The sequence below is a fragment of the Loxodonta africana genome, unplaced genomic scaffold, assembly GCF_030014295.1.
Source record: "Loxodonta africana isolate mLoxAfr1 unplaced genomic scaffold, mLoxAfr1.hap2 scaffold_43, whole genome shotgun sequence".
Taxonomy (NCBI): Eukaryota; Metazoa; Chordata; class Mammalia; order Proboscidea; family Elephantidae; genus Loxodonta; species Loxodonta africana.
Genome location: NW_026975144.1, coordinates 70,001 through 80,000, shown reverse-complemented (window position 1 = coordinate 80,000; position 10,000 = coordinate 70,001).

The window sequence follows — 10,000 nt, the reverse complement described above, 5'->3', positions numbered from 1 at the left end:
TTCCGCCTGCCTGCGTCTACCTCCGCGTCTCCCGAGCGTCCCGTGCGTGCGTCTGCTGTGCGCGTGCGTCTCCGCGTTTCCGCGTGCCCCGGGCGTGCGTCCGTGTCGCCGGAGGGCGCCGCCGCCGCCGCCGCCGCTGCGTGCGCGTACGTGTCCGCGCGGGTGCGCGCGTGGCCTCTCCGGTGCGCGCGCGCGCGCGCGGCCCCGTCCGTCCGAGTGCGGCGCGCCCTCTTCGGGATGCCGCGCGGGCGCGCGGCCGGGCGTACGTACCTCGTGCCCGTGCCCCCGTCTCGCGCGCGACGCGTCTATCGCGTCGCGCGTGTGTGGCGGGGGCGCCGTGTCCTCCGAAGCGCTGCGGCGCGGCCGTCCGCCCCGTCGCGCCCCTCCCTCCGTCCGCGCGGGTGGGCGTCCCGCTTCGGGGGGGGGCGGCGGGGGTTGGCCGCGGGCGGGCTTCTGTTGGGGGGATCCACGGGCGTGTGCCCCTGAGGCGTACCTTCCCGTGTTTCGGCCGCGCCGTCCGTGCGAGTCGCCGTGCGTCCGGGCCCCCGTGCGCGTGCGCGAGCGGACCGTGTCCGTGGGTGCCGCGCGTCCGCGTTCCCGCGTGTTCTGCCTGCCCGCGCCTACCTCTGTGTCTCCCGGGCGTCCCGGGGTTGTGTCTGCTGCGCGCGCGCGCGCGCCCCCTCGCGTCCATCTCCGTGTTTCCGTGTGCTCCGTGGGCCCGTCCGTGTCTCCGGAGGGCACCCTGCGGTGCGGGCGCACGCGCGCGCGGGCGCGTTCCCGTCCTTCCGTCCGTCCGTCCGTCCGTCCGTCCGTCCTCCTCCTCCTCCTCCTCCTCCTCCTCCTCCGCCCCCCACCGCCCACACCCCCGCCGCCCCCCGCCGCCCCCACCGCCTCCGCCGCCTCCAAACCTCTTCCCCGCCTGGCGGGTGGCAGCCGGCGGCCACGTCGGACTGGATCCGGATATCGCCAGCGTGGGGCCCACGGCAAGGGCGCAGGCGGGGTGGGGTTGGGGGTGCGTGGTGGGCGGTGGGGGGGGTGGCGCCAGCGGTCCTCGGCGGCGGCGGGCCTAGCGCCGCCGGCACGTGCCCCTCCGGTTTCAGTCGGGACCGCCTCCGTGACGTCGAGGAGAGCTTCTCCACCCGTCCGTCCGAGGGCGCGGGGGTTCGGCGGACCGAGGGTGCCGTCGTCCCTCGACGACCGCCTTCGGGTCGCGCGCACACACACGCTCGGAGGCGCCCCGTCTCAACTGAAAGGAGTCGGCGGAGTAGAAACCGCGGCCCTCGAGACAGCTCCCTAACGCCGGGTGCGTGCGGCGGGGTGCTTTCTACACCCTACAGAAGGAAAACGCCTGTGGCCGGAGTTCTCGACGCCCGCCTTTCGACGCACCCTCTCGTCGCCTCGCTCCGTTTCCTAAGGCTCTCGTGACTCCTCCCGTTCTATTTCAGGGAGGCGCAGCTGAAGGGCTATCCGCTCCGCCCGTCCGTGAAGTTGGGCTTTCCCCCCGAAGGTGGCCGGAAGGGGGTGGGGGGGCGCGTGAGCCAAAGGATCTTGAAAACGCGGCGGCGGCGGTACCGCTTTCGGCTCTCGCCGATCCCACGCAGAGGCGGGGGCGCGGGCAGGTCCGCGCGCAGGTGCCCGTGCGAAGGTGCAGGCGCGTGCAGGCGCGGGCGCGCGCGCGCGCGCCCTCGGGCAGGTACGTAGAGGCGGGCGCCCGCGCGTGCACACCCCTAGGCGTACGCACGGGCACGGACGCGCCCGAGGGCGCGCGCGTACCGGCGCGGGCGCGCCCGTGTGGGCGCGCCCACGCCTACGCGCGTGTACCCGCGCGGGTACGCACGGGCAGGCACGTGCGTACCGCACGCCCGCGCACGGGCGCGTGCACGCGCCTGCGTGTCCGTATCTGCAGCCACGGGCGTGAGCGCGTGGGCGCCTACCGTCCTTCTTCTACCTAACGCCGTCACCGGGCTGGCTCGGCGTCCAGGTATGCCTGTCTCCCCCTCCCCTCCAATCCCCTCCCCCTCCCCGTCCCCCTCCCCGCCCCCCTCCCCTCCCCTCCCCTCCCCCTCCCCCTCCCGTCCCTCCCCCCTCCCCCGTCCCCCTCCCCCTCCCCTCCCCTCGTCTCCGCTCCCCTCCCCCCTCCCCCTCCCCGTCCCTCCCCCCACCGCCTCCCCTCCCGCACCCCTCCCCCTCCCCTCCCCCTCGCCTCCCCTGCCCCCATCCCCCTCCCCTCCCCCACCCCTCCCGCCCACCCCCTCCCCCTCCCCCTCCCTCTGCCTGTCTCCTTCCTTTTCTGAAACCGGGTTTTCCTCTTCGAGAGCCGTTCCGCCCCTCGGGCGAAACCAACTCGCCGCGTACCGGAGACCGAGTGCAAAGACGGAGCCCCGGCGGCGCGGCGGCGGCGGCGGCTCGGAGCTCGGCTGCCGACCGAGATCGTCGGCGGTTCGGATCCGCCGGCTCCTCCTTGGGAAGCCCGTGGGGCGGCTCGACTCTCTCCCCTAGGGCCGCTCCGAGTCCCGAGCCGCTCGACGGCACGCGACGGCAGCGGCGCCGCAGTCAGTTCTCTATCTAAACGGAAACGACGACGATGACGAACGTCAGTCTTCACCGCCACGCCCTACTCCCCACCCGAGCACCGTTCCAACTCGGGTGTTTCTCTCCCTGTGGCGGGGGTCCCCCCCGACTGAGAAAAAATAAACCGCCCCCCGAGGACGGCCCGCGTTCGGAGCCTCTTGGTAGTAGCGCGCCTTCACGGGACGACGGCACGCGCGCCCGTCACCCGCTTCCCGGAAAGCTCCCCCCGCAGAGAGTCGCGAACTCGGGCGAAGACGGAGGAGTCCGCGTACCCGTCGCCCAAGGTTCAGCCATCGTCCGATTGGAAACCGGTGCCTTCCCGGTCCCGCCTCCCCGTCGATCGACGCCTCCCGGGGGTGGGATGGCTTCCAGCCGAACCAGCCTACCGTACCCTTCCCCTCCTACGTACCTCGGGAGGTCGGCTCGGACAGGGAGGGGCCCGTCAGATGTCCAGTCCGCCGTGAGCTTTCCACGACGACGGTCGGCCGGTCGGCCGGTCGGTCGGTCGGTCGTCCCGGAACACCCCGGTCGGGTCCGCGCGCGCGCGGCACGGGCTTCACACACCTCGCTCCTCTGGCTTCCCGGGAGACGCTCGCGGCACGGCGACGCGTGCAACGCGGGAACGGCGACGCTGCCCTCGGCCTTACCGTCCCCCCCCTCCAGCCGAATACGGCCCCGGCCCTCACCGCGGGCCGAGTTGGGGGGCTGGGGGTCGGGCCGGGGGGGGGGATCGGCGGCGGCGGCCCTCGTCGGCAGGCGGCGCTAGCGCCGCCGGCGTGCGGCCTTACGGTTCCCGTTGCGATTCCCCTCGTGGGCGCGGAGAAAAGCCTCTCCATCCGGCCAAGGGGGCGCCCGTTCGGCGGACCGAGGGCGACGACGGGGGGCTGCCCGTCCGCCTGAGCGCGCGCCCGCTCCCGCAGGCACAGGCGCGCGCGGGCGCAGGCGCGGGCGCAGGCACAGGCGCACACGCTCAGACACGCGCTCACGCGCAGACGCGCACTCAAACCCATACAGACACGCACAGACGCACACACAGACGCACGCACAGACCCGCGCTCACGTGCGCAGGCGCCCCCACAGACGCAGGCGGACACGCACACGGGCACGCCCGCAGACGCGCACGCGCACGCACGCAGTCACGCGCGCACACGCAGGCACACACGCCCGGACACGCGCGCACACGCCCCCGCAAAGACGCGCCCCCGCACAGACGCGCGCGCGCGCGAACGGACGCACGCTCGCGCGCAGGCACGCGCGCACACGCACCAGGCCACCCGGAACGTTTGCCAACTCCCCGCCCACCTCAGCACCCCACCCCCGGGCCCGAGGCGCGTGGTCCCCCACCGCCCCCACCCTCCGACCCCCCCACCGCCCCGCTCTCGGCCTCCCACCCCCCAACCCCCCTCCGGCACTCCACCCCCCACCCCCACGACTCACGCACACACGCCCGCCCGCCCGCCCGCCCGCCCGCATTCGGGAGCCGCCGGAGATCTCTCGATGCTCGAGACGCCGACTCACCCCTCTCCCTCCCCCCCCCCCGCCCCGGAGACGCCACCTTCCCGAGTCCGCCCGCGAGCCCGGAGAGCACTCGCTCGGGCCGAGCCGCCCGAGGGCCTCTGGGCGGGCGTTCGCGGCTGGCCCGCCGCGCCTCCGCTGGACCTCACTAAGTCCGGCCTCGCTCCCGAGAGCCTCGAGGGCCTCCCTCGGTGAGATGTCTCCCCAGTCGGACCGGGGGGCCCAGAGCCGGTCCGTACCGGCTCTGGGAAGGCGTTCCCGGCCTCCCCCCCGCCCCCCGTTTGCCCGCCCGCGTCGCGGGAGGATGGAAAGCGATGAGGAAGAACGCTCTCGGTGGCGGCCGTGGTTTTCTTTTGCGACGCGGATGCCGGCAAACGCACGGCTCCCTCCCTCCCTCCCTCCCTCCCTCCCGACGCAATTTGCCCGTTCAACCCGCCTCACGCGTACCGTTGGCTCGGCGACAGGGACGACGGCGGAAAACGTCTCCCGGTCTGCCTGCTGCGCCACGCGGGCACTCAAAGAACGAGGAGGAAAACTTCGGGGACTGGCGGTCTCATCCCGTCCCGTTTGTCGCGTCCGTCCAAAGGATACGGATCGGAGAACACCTGCCCGTCCGACGCTTGGGACGTGCTCTCTTCTCCCTCCCGCCCCCGGTGGACGCTCATCCCCTCGGGCGCCCCCCCCCCGTTCGGCCCTTTCGGGGGCGAGCGCGCGCGCGCGCCCCATGACGCTCCCGAGAGGTTTCCCCGGCGGCCCGGGGGAGTCTGTCCCCTCTGCCACCCTCGAGCCCCGGCCGGGGCCCAGGTGGACCCGGTTCCACCCCCCCGCCGCCCTTCGCTCCGGTCGTCGGCTGTCACCCGGCGGCCGCTTCGATACCGTCCCCCTCCGGAGCTCTGCGGCGCCGACGGGATGGGAAGCGGTCCCGGCGGGCGCGCGCTGGCCACGGCGGCCCGGGGCCTTCGCTCCGTCTCCTCGAGCCCGGCCTGGCTCCCGGCGTCCTCCCGGGGTCCTCCCGGGGTCCTCCCTCCCTCCCTCCCTCCCTCCCTCCCTCCCTCCCTCCCTCCCTCCCTCCCAGGGCCCCCCCCGAGTGGGACACGCCGGCTGGCCGGCATGGTGCTCCAGGGCTCCAGCGGGGTAGACGGGATCTTCCTGGCTGAGGGGCGAAATGGCCCGGCTGGGCCGGACCCCCTTGGATCGGAACTTTGGGAGATGGGGCCAAGGTGGTGGAATAGGCTGACGCTTCCGCCTAGCTCTCTTGACGACAAAGACCCGGAAACACAAGCGAACGAGTATGTCTGCGACGAGCGGGGAGTCCTGACCGTCGAAGGCGGGCTTAGACGACGCACTGAGGGGCAGCGGCAGGAAGAGACCTTTCAGGGGCAGAGAGGGTTTACCGGCCCTGCCCCGCGGGGAGCCCTCAGGCACCATTCCCAGAGCGGCTGCTGCAGTGGGCTGGTACCGTCGTTCCACTGCTGTTCCGTCAGGGAGAAGCAGCCAGCCACACAGCCTGCTCACACCTCCGGAACCTGAGGAGGGCCCGGCCGGGCGGATCCCCTTGGCCCAACCGACCCCGCGCCGTGGCCGGCCCCACCGTCTTCCGGCCGCCCCGCGCCGAGAAACGTGTTCGGCGGCGGCGCTGGGAGGCGGGGGAGGGGGGCGGGGGGGGAGCCGGGACGGGGCCGGGCGTCCGGCCGCCCGGCGACGCGCCCTCGCCGGCCGCCGATCCGGATCCGTCCCGCTGCACTCCGCGCCGGTTGTCGGCCGCCACCTGGCGGCCGCTTTGATATCGTCTTCCCCCGGAGCTCCGGCGCCGGCGACACGCGCGGGAGGCGATGTGGCCGCGCTGGCCGAGGCGACGTTCCCGGACGCCGGCGGCGGCGTCGGCAGGATCGTCCTGGCCGAGGCGGGAAAGGGCCCGGCCGGGTGGATCCCCTTGGCCCAACCGACCCCGCGCCGTGGCCGGCCCCAACGCCTTCCGGCCGCCCCGCGCCGAGAAACGTGTTCGGCGGCGGCGCTGGGAGGCGGGGGAGGGGGGCGGGGGGAGAGCCGGGACGGGACCGGGCGTCCGGCCGCCCGGCGACGCGCCCTCGCCGGCCGCCGATCCGGATCCGTCCCGCTGTCGCCCGCGCCGGTTGTCGGCCGCCACCTGGCGGCCGCTTTGACATCGTTTTCCTCCGGAGCTCCGGCGCCGGCGACATGGGAGGCGCTGTGGCCGCGCTGGCCGAGGCGACGTCTCGGGACGCCGGCGGCGTCGGCGGGATCGTCCCGGCCACGGTGGGGCGCCGGCGCCAGAGCCACGTTCCGGAATTGGGCCCGCAGCTTCATGTGGCCGTGGCGGTGGCCGTCGCCGCCGCCGCCGCCGCCGCCGCCGCCGCCGCGCTCCCGGGTGCCGTGTTTTAGACGGCGCTGGACCGAACCGGGCCGCACCGAGACGGCGCAGGCAGAAGAACGGGACAAGGCACGCCCCGGCCGTTCGCGCGCCTTCCTTCGCGCGGCCCGGTCGTCACCGGGGCCTCCGGCGTAGGTCCGGGGTGGCCCGCGGAGGGCGCCCCGGGCCCGGGCGCGGTCCCGCGTGGGGTCCGGACCGTCGGAGAATTTTTTCAAAGTCCCGCTCCGGGGGTCCCCGGGCCGAGGTTGCCGCCCCCGGCCCGCCCCGGCCCGGCCACGGACCCGCGCGGGGCCCGGACCTTCGGAGGGGCCCCGCCGCCCGAGAATTTTTTCCAAGTCCCCCCTCCGAGGGTTCCCCGACCGGCCCGCGTTGGCCGCAGCGCAGGCGGCTGGCTCTGGGCGCCCGCGCGGCCCCGGCCAGCTCCGTCACCCCGTCCCGCGGGTCGACCAGAGGATCCCGGGAGCTCCGGGGGGGGGGGCGGGGCGCTGGGGGCCATGGGGTCGCGCTACGGACCGATGGCCGGGCCGCAGTTCCGGGGGCTCGCCGTGGGGAGCGGGCCCCTCCCGCCGCGGGGCGTGGCTTTTCTCTCGCCCAAAACGGGCGATTTGGGCCACCAGATTGGTGCTGACACGCTCTCCTCGCTGGGTGACTCCCGCTGAGCAGATGGGAAACCTGGACGGGTCCGTAGACGCCGGTCCACCGACGGCCCACGCCCTCCCCCGCTCCTCCCCGCTTGAGCCGCCCGCCTGGGGCCCGTGCGCCGGCTCTCGCGCGTCCAGATGTCCAGCCGCGGTGCCTCCCCCCGGTCTCCAGTGCCCGAGGGCGGCGTGGCACGGGCGCCGCGGGCCCTCTGACCCGCGTGCCCCTTGTCGCAGGCACCCGCGGTGGCCGCGGTGCTCGCCAGAGTGTGCCCCGCTCCCCCCCTCCCCCAGGCCCACGTGCCTCGCGTGTCAGGCGTTCTCCGTGTGCAGGGGTCCTCGCGGCCACCTTTCCGCAGCCGGGGCGGGCGAGGCAGAAAGCGGGTCCTCTCCGGGGCTGTCTTCGCCCGCCTCCTGGCAGCCCTGGCGGGGGGGTCTTCTCCTCCTCGCTTGTGCCTGGGCTGACCCGATCGATGTGGTGTTGTCGTGCTCTCCCGGGCCGGGTCCGAGCCGCGCCAAGACGAGGGACGGACATTCGTGGCGAATGGGACCGCTCTTCTCGCTCAGCGCGCGGGCCCCTCGCTCCTCCTCCCCGCCCGCCGGTGGTGCGCAGAGGGGCAGGGGCACGGAATCCGGCCCGACCTCGCTCATCTGCCCTCGTTCGCGGCCTCGCGGCCAGCGTCGGCGGTGGCGGGGTCCTGAGACCGAGCAGGACAGCCTCTGCTCGTGGCCCTGGTGTTCTGCCTCGCGTCGGGCCCTCCCCCGCCCCCCGCGGCGGGGGGGCTCTCTGGTCAGGCGCACCCGCGCGCCCCACCCAGGTGGTGCCGGTGCGCCTCGAGTGGCCCTTTGGCGGTGCCCCTGGAACGCTCCAGGCCGTCCCTCAGGTGCCTGAGGCCGGGTGGCGGTGCCGTTTCCCCGTTCCCAGCCCACCCTTCCGGTCACCGCTCACGCGTGTGGGCGTGCGCCCCTCGAGCCGAGAGAAATAAAAAACAGGAGTGCGGCCGAGAGGGAGAGAAAGGATGTGGAGGAAAAAAAAAAAAAAAGAAGGGGGGTCGAGCGGGGTAAGACCTTTAGAGCACGCACGCCTCGCGGGAGGGTGCCGTGCCTGATCCCGAGAAGGCGGGGGTGAGAGAGGGGTGCGCGCGTGCGTGCCCGCCCCGGTGCTTGCCGAGACCCGCGTGAGGCAAGCGAGAGCGGAAGGAGGAGGGCCCGCGTGTTGCTTCCGCCGGTGCCGAGGGAAGTCGCCCTTGCGAGGTGGGGGCCCAGGCTGCGTAGCCGCGGCTGGGCCCCGGCGGTCCGTTGTTAGGCTCTGTCGTACCTCCTCCCCCCCGCGGGCCGCCCTAGAGCGCGGACCCCTCTACAGAGGGAGACCGGGGGGTGTGTTGGGCTTTTAGGTGCCCAGGCAAGCCTCGGGTGTGCGCGGCGCGTACCCGCGAGGCCCCGCGCGCTCGCCGGAGCCTGGCTCCGGTGAGGCGGGATGAGGCGGAGAAGCTTTAAAAGAGAAACGGAAAAAAAAAAAAACGGACGACTCAAAAGGCGTGACTTTCCGAGGCCCTCGGTCGCCGCTGCGGTGCCCCACCCGTTCCCTCCTCGCCCGAGTGGAGGGTGGACGCAGCACGGAGCCGGGAGCACGCGCCGTCCCCGGGTGAGGCAGAGCCGCCGTGAGCACGAGGCGGCAGGCTCCGTTCCCGGCCGCAGAGGCCCACTGTGCCTTAACCCCCCCGCTGGTGCTTACCAATACCGCAGGCCCCCCCCGCCCATCCCCGGGGCGCCCTCGGGCGCCTGGCGGGGGCCCAACGTGGGGGGCGATGGGTGGGGACGGCCCGTCTTCGGTGAAGAAAGTCTTCTCTAGTCATCTCCGAGGGTGCCTTGGGGGTGCCGGATCCCCCAGCCGCTGCCCCTCGCCTTGCGCGCAAGCCACCGACCGTGGCTCGCAGGCAGAGCCCCCTCTCCTTCCCGCCCGGTGTGGAGGGAGAGGTCCGCCGGCCCCGCGGTGGGGCCGCGCGCCGCCCTTCGCCTGCCGCGGCCCGCGCCTCCCCCCTGCGAGTCGGGGGAGGGCCTTCGCCGGGCCAGCCGTCTGGCGCCGGGGTCGCGCGCGTCCGTGTGTGCGTGTGAGTGTGCGGCCCTCCCGTCGCGCGCCTGGTGCGGTGGGGCCGGGGGTCCGTCCGGCGGACGGCCCCCGCGCCGTTGTGTGCCGCCTCCCGCCCGCACCCGTCCCGTGCCGCCAGCGGTGCGCGGGTGTGCGGGCCCACCTCCTCACCCGGGAGCTTTCCCGGCGATGTGCCCCTGGGCCGGGGGGATGGGCGTGCCGGGGGCCGCCCCCGCAGCGCCTCCCTCGCCGACGTCGATCGACCCCGCCCCGCCCGGCCGGCCCGCGCACACGCCGTCCCCGGTCTGGGACCGCGAACCGGCCTCGCCGCGTTGGGCGTCGCCACCGGGCCTCCCCGGCCGGTGGTGTCCCCTGGCGACGCGCCCTCGGACCCGGGCCCGGGCCCTGTGTGCGCCGGGCGGGTGGGCGGCGTGTGGCCGTCGTGCGCGTGAGGGTTGCCCGCTGGGTGGGCGGTGGGCTGGAGGAGACAGGGAGCGGCGGCGACCGCGGGGGGGTCCGATCCCCCTCCGCGCCGCCGCCGCCACCGCCGCCTTCCCGCTGCCCGCGTCTCCCCCGCCGCCGCCGCCCTGCCCTGGCCTCGCCGCGTCCCTCCGGCTGCTGGCTCGGGGCCGCGCCTCCCGCCAGTGCGTATCGCTTCCCGGTTCCCCGGTGGTGGTCCCCCGCCCCGCGCCCGCCGGCGGTGAGCTGCCGGCGGGGGGGGCTCTCCCGGAGCGGCCTCTCTCCTCCCCGGTCCGCTGCGTGCGTCCGAGGGCCGCCGGGCCCCGGCCGGCCGGGCCG